Source organism: Acanthisitta chloris, unplaced genomic scaffold (genome assembly GCF_000695815.1).
Source record: "Acanthisitta chloris isolate BGI_N310 unplaced genomic scaffold, ASM69581v1 scaffold3284, whole genome shotgun sequence".
Classification (NCBI taxonomy): domain Eukaryota; kingdom Metazoa; phylum Chordata; class Aves; order Passeriformes; family Acanthisittidae; genus Acanthisitta; species Acanthisitta chloris.
In genome coordinates this window covers 1-5610 of record NW_008667487.1, presented here as the reverse complement: position 1 = coordinate 5610, position 5610 = coordinate 1, and positions in this window count along the sequence as shown.

The window sequence follows — 5610 nt, the reverse complement described above, 5'->3', positions numbered from 1 at the left end:
CCTGCTCCTTGCCCAGCTCTGGGTGGGTTTTGACCAGGGTTTAGGGATGCAACAGGAGCAGAATTGCACCCTCCTGTGTCACAGACTTTGTTTGGGTGCTCCTGCCCTGGGGACAGAGATTTCTTCTGTCCTGGAGTGACAGTCCCCAAGGGCTGTGTGTGCATCACTTGGGCCTGTGGCACGTGTGAGCCCTGAGAGGTGACTGCAGCTGGAGATGTGGCAGATGTGAGCATGGCATGGCTCGAGCATCCGAGTCCTGTTTTCCTGTGACTAGGACTTGTCCAGTGGCTGAGTTACCAACGTGACATTGCTGACTTGGTTACTGCATGTTTTCTGAGTAACTAACCTGCTGTCTCACAACAGGTGAATCCTCAGGGGCAAAACAGGAAGGGATTGATTCAGGATCAACCACACTCCCTGGGAATCTGGGACGGTGGGTGGGGAGCACTGCCAGGGCTGGGAGTGCTGGAAAGTTTTGTTTTCCAGCAGTGGATGAAGAAACTGGAAATTGCAGGAAGCTAAGATGTATCTGTTAGGTTGAAAATGGAACACAGTGCCAGGAAGAGTTGGTTCTGGCAGAATGAGGTCTGGTGGGAGATGGCAATGCAACAGAGATGTTATTTTGGGTGATATTTTGGTGACTTTTTTTTTACCAGCTGCCTGGCCACTGAGTTAGGAAAATCATCTGTGTGTGAAGAGGGAAGGTAAATTGGTGCTGAAGTGTAGCTAGTTAGCAATCATGAGAACAAATCAGCCCCACAAGAACAGGCCAGTGCTTTTCTCTGCTCCTTTTTCTGATGAAGTGTCCTGGGGAGAGGAGAGGTCTTGCTGGGGCCACAGTTGCTCTCAGCCTTGTGTCAGAGGGAGCAGGACCAGCAATTCACTGAGGCTATTGTCAGTGCAGGTGCAGATCTGAGTGTGTGTGTCATTCTTTTCTCTGAAAAATTACCCTGCTCTTTTCCATGAAGAAAAGGATCATTTAACTACAGTGCAGGCTGTTCTTTTAATCTGGGGTGTTTGCTAGGTGTGTTTCCTCTTGTGTGAAGGCAGAGGATGTCTGCATCACCTTTCTGGGCCTTTCTGAGAACTAGAACAAAGGGGTTCAATGGGAAGGTTTTCAAACGCATCTGTGATCTGAGCATCTGCAAAATACAAGGGAGCTGAGCACATGAAAGGAAGAAGTTAATAGCGCTGGGCTGTAGGGAATTCTGATGCAAATGAAGCAGCAGTTGGCAGAGACCAGGCTCTTTTGATTTCTGGTTTTGACAGGCAGAAGGGTGTGATTTAAGGCTTATATTCAGCATTAATCCTACCTTGCATTGAAGCTTCTGGATTCCAGACTGATTCAGTCTGCATTTGTGTTGTTCTGATCACATCAAGTGTTTTTATGTCTATGTTTTCAGAATTGGTTCAGTTTTCCCTTTGCACGGATTTTTTTCCAGGCATCACTGCTGTCTCCTCAAGTCCAGGTGGTGTTGGCATTGGCCTTGGCTTGGCTCACATCTTGGTGAAAAACAAGAGGGTTCCATATGATCCTCATCTGTAAATCAGGGTCCAGGCTCTTACTTCTGAGGTTCTTCCATCAAGATTTCCGGTTTCTCAACAAAAAAAACCCTCCAAATTCAAATGTCATGGTAATATCAAGTCACTGATTAGAATTCTTTCTTATGCTGTTAATTAACTTATAGGACAGCACAAGCCTAAAGGTAAAAGGAGCAAAGAGCCTCAATTACAAGACAAAATAACAGAGGAGGAGCAATGTTTTTAATCCAGGGACTGTTCTGTGGGTTTTAACAGTGTTTGACAGGAGTTTTACTGCCTGATAAGCCAACGATGCAGTGAAACTCACATTGGACTTGTGCCTCTTGCTCTGTAACTCATTGCACAGCTGCATGAAGGTCTGTCAGTGCCTGGTGCCACATGCTAACAGAGGAATCGAGTGCAGAGGAACCATCTCACTCTTGTGCTATCACTCATCAGGCTGTTTCCAAAGTTTGGGCAGTTATGAAAGCTTGTGACCCAACTTCCTCTGCTCTTACAACAGGCTGTTTATCTTACTCCTCTGGGGTGACTCCTGCCAAGTAAAGGCCCCAGAACAACCATCCCCGTTGCTACCAAGGGTAGCTGTAAGGACAACTTAATTATCTTTTAGCTGCGTGTTCTGCTGTTGGGGTGTGTCCTGATGAGAGCCTTGGTAACAGAAAGAAGCCACTTGCCTTGAGATACTGAGCTGGAATTCTGCAAGGACAGATTCTGACATCTCTCCTATGTTCCAGTCATAACTTTGGAAGCACTGGTGAGTAGGTAGCAACTCCCCAAACAGTCAGGTGAAGGTACAGAAAACCAAGAGATTTTCCCTAGAGTTCCCTTTAGTCTCTCCATTTGGAATTGCAGACAATGTTGGCTTTGCCATGTGAAGGTTTAGTCTAGTAAAAGGTTTAAGGGGTGTTTGGCTTTAGGGGTATCCTACAGAAAACAGTGTTTATTCCTCTGGACTGCACATCTGCCTGGTAACTCAGTGGTACTGGTAACTGCACATGCAGTGCAGGAGCAACTGGGAAGCTGAGGCAACTAGAAGCTTCTCAATTTTCCAGTTAGTCAAAGAATCAAGGTCCTTCCCAAAAAGAATCACCAGTTCTCCTGTGAGTAGTGAGAGAGCAGTTTGTTAGCTCCTCTTTGGATTGGGGTAGCAACTGGAAACCCATAAAATACAGACTGTGCTGCTCAGGCACAGGCAAAGAGGCATTTCCTGTGCCAGGGAGATGACAGTCCTGACAGGATTGGTAAGGGGGAAAGTAATTGTCGTTATCTGTTTGTAGGCAGAGGAACAGACTCAGTTAGTCACCCAGGGAGAGCCAGAGCAGCTCCCCAGGCAGCCCAACTGCTCTCGAGCCACTCTCCGTGGATCTGTCTCTTCTGTGGGACAGGAGGTGAGTCCTGGCTCTGCCCAGTTTGGTGCTGCTCTTCCCATGTTAGATTTCTCTCAAATCTCTCCACTTCTGTCCCCTAATTTTCTCTCCTGGCTGCCATCAACTCCCAACCTTACCCCAACACTATCAAAGATGATCTGCATTGTCAAGTGGATGGAGTGTGGGGCCACAGGCCAACATTCCCTGTTGCTTATCTCAGCTGTCACAGAGATTTTTTAACCCTTGTGCAAGGCAATTTAATCTAGTTCAGCCTTAAAATTGGGATAATGACATTTATGTAACGATTGGAGGTGTTGGTAATCAGCCTGAATCAGGAATGCAATGCTGGGGCTCACAGTTGTGTGTCTGTGTCTGGCTGTAGTGTGTGAGCATCAGGAAACAGCTTTTGTCACACTCTCGTGTCTCCATCTTCATCAGGATTTAAACTTTGTGGCACGTTTGTGTTTCCTGGGAATTTCTCAGGAGTTCTGAGTCATCAGAGACTGTTGGACATCAAGGTTGAGAGGTAAGAACTATCACCTTCAGCCCTGTTAGTTGTTAACAGAGATAATTAGTTAACTGCCTCAGTGGAAATACTTTCTGCTGAAGATAGGTTGGAGTTGTGGGCTGAGACTGAACGAGCCTCTGTGTGAGTACTCAAACCACAGCATGTTTGTGAAGTCATCTCTTTTGTTAATCCAAAGCCAGGCAAATTGCATTTCCCAGGACTGGGAGCCTCAGCAGAAACAAGCAGTGTGTGTCTGTGCTCATTCCTCAGTGTCACTGCCAACGGTTCCCTTTATCTCCCCTGGGAGAAAGGAAGCCCAGGCTGGGCTGAGTGCTGAGCTGCTCTGCTCATGGTGCTAGGGAGGACAAGCTCAAAAGGGACCTAAAACTCTTCAGTTTCCCATAGTACTTGAGTGTGTAGGGGAAGAGCTGTCAGTGTGTCTCCAAGGTCGCTGCTGAACTTGTGCAGCTCAGAGCTGCTGTTTTAGCTGGAGCCCTTTTATAAATAGGATAGGCTCAGCTGATTAGCAGCCTTATCTCCACCAATTAATAGGGATAAGTGTTCATCATGTTGCAGAGTTCATGCCTCTTACAAAATGTTGAGCAACTCTGGGAAGTCACTGTGTGTGGGAGAGGGAGCTGAGCTGGAAATGGTTAGTTTTTAACAGCCAAAGGCTCTGGTGGGGATTGATCTTAAGGAACTTGGATAAATCCATCCCAACAGACACCCCAAGTGACTCTTTGTTACCCCAAGTAACTGGGGAGGGACAGGCATAGCTAACAGATGTGCTGTGTCTGCTCCTGTCCCCTGTCTCCTGTTCCACTGCGGATTTCAGGTGAATGCTTTGCTGTAATCCTGAATTCCTGCCTGGTGCTCATTCCTTTGGAGTGTGAGTAGCTTTTTCAGCATGTGAAAGAGAGTTGAGACTCTGAGGTATCATTAACTCCCTAACTGTGTATTGTTGCCTCAATTCCTTGCAGATTGGGCTCCTCACACTGTCTGGAAGGAGGAATAAAGAGCATTTTGGACTCAAACCCTGTGCTTTTGCAAGACACAACATTGCCAAAGGTATTTTCCCACATCTGGCAACTGCTTCCTCTTTTTCAGGTTTGTCTCAGCATTTACTGTCACTTATTTACAGCTCCTTGGTTTCCTGAAAACACATTTCTACATAAAGGAAGAAGAAAAGTCCCCAGTTGCCACATTCTCATATGGCATAACTTGAGGATTTATCCTGATGTGACTTACCCAGTGAGCTACGTGTGAGTCTGAGAGGTTGTACTGGGTGAGGATGCAACTGAGAAATTAGGGTTGGTTTTGGTAACTGAAGGACTGGTTTCTTGTTGGCATCTCTACAGGGGCTTGATCCTACCTCTGTTAAAGTTTGTGACAAGGTTGCTGATGATTGCAAAGTACTGAAACCCTTTGTTCAGATCAAGTACAGACTGGAAAATACTTTCCTACATTTCAGCACCTTCTGTGTGTGTCTGAGAGTGAGTGATGCTCACACACTGGTGTGTGTCAACAGAGTATCAGAAAGATTATTTGGCCAGGGATGGAAGGAGAGATGGAGGTAAAAGTTCACGTAGGGAGCTGTAAGGTGTGTGTGGGTGTATCTATTGCAGGGTGTGAGCAAAGCCTGTGGCAACGACTACACCCCTGGCACGGGGCTGGGAGGGCAGGCTGAGCCCAAGGGCAGGAGGGGACAGAGCCACACACGTGTCGGGCTGTGACTGCTCACACCCTGTGCCTTCTGCACACCTGAGTAAGCCAACCATCCCATCCCATCCCATTCCCCATCCCCCGGCTGTCCCTGCCCCACCATCCCATCCCATAGCCCTCCCTTCCCATTCCCCGCCCCCCGGCTGCCCCTCCCCCACCATCCCATCCCATAGCCCCTGGCTGCTCCTGCCCGACCACATCCCATTCCCGATTCCCCTGGCTGTCCCAGCCCGACAATCCCATTCCCGCTCCCCTTGGCTGTCCCTGCCCGACAATTTAATTCCCGATCTCCTGGCTGTCCCAGCCCGACAATCCCATTCCTGATCCCCCTGGCTGCTCCTGCCCGACCACATCCCATTCCCGATCCCCCCGACCGTCCCACCCACTCCCGACGCCCCCGACATTCCCGATAATCCCATCCCACTCCCGATGCCCCCGACATTCCAGATCCCCCATCCCATTCTGCTCCTG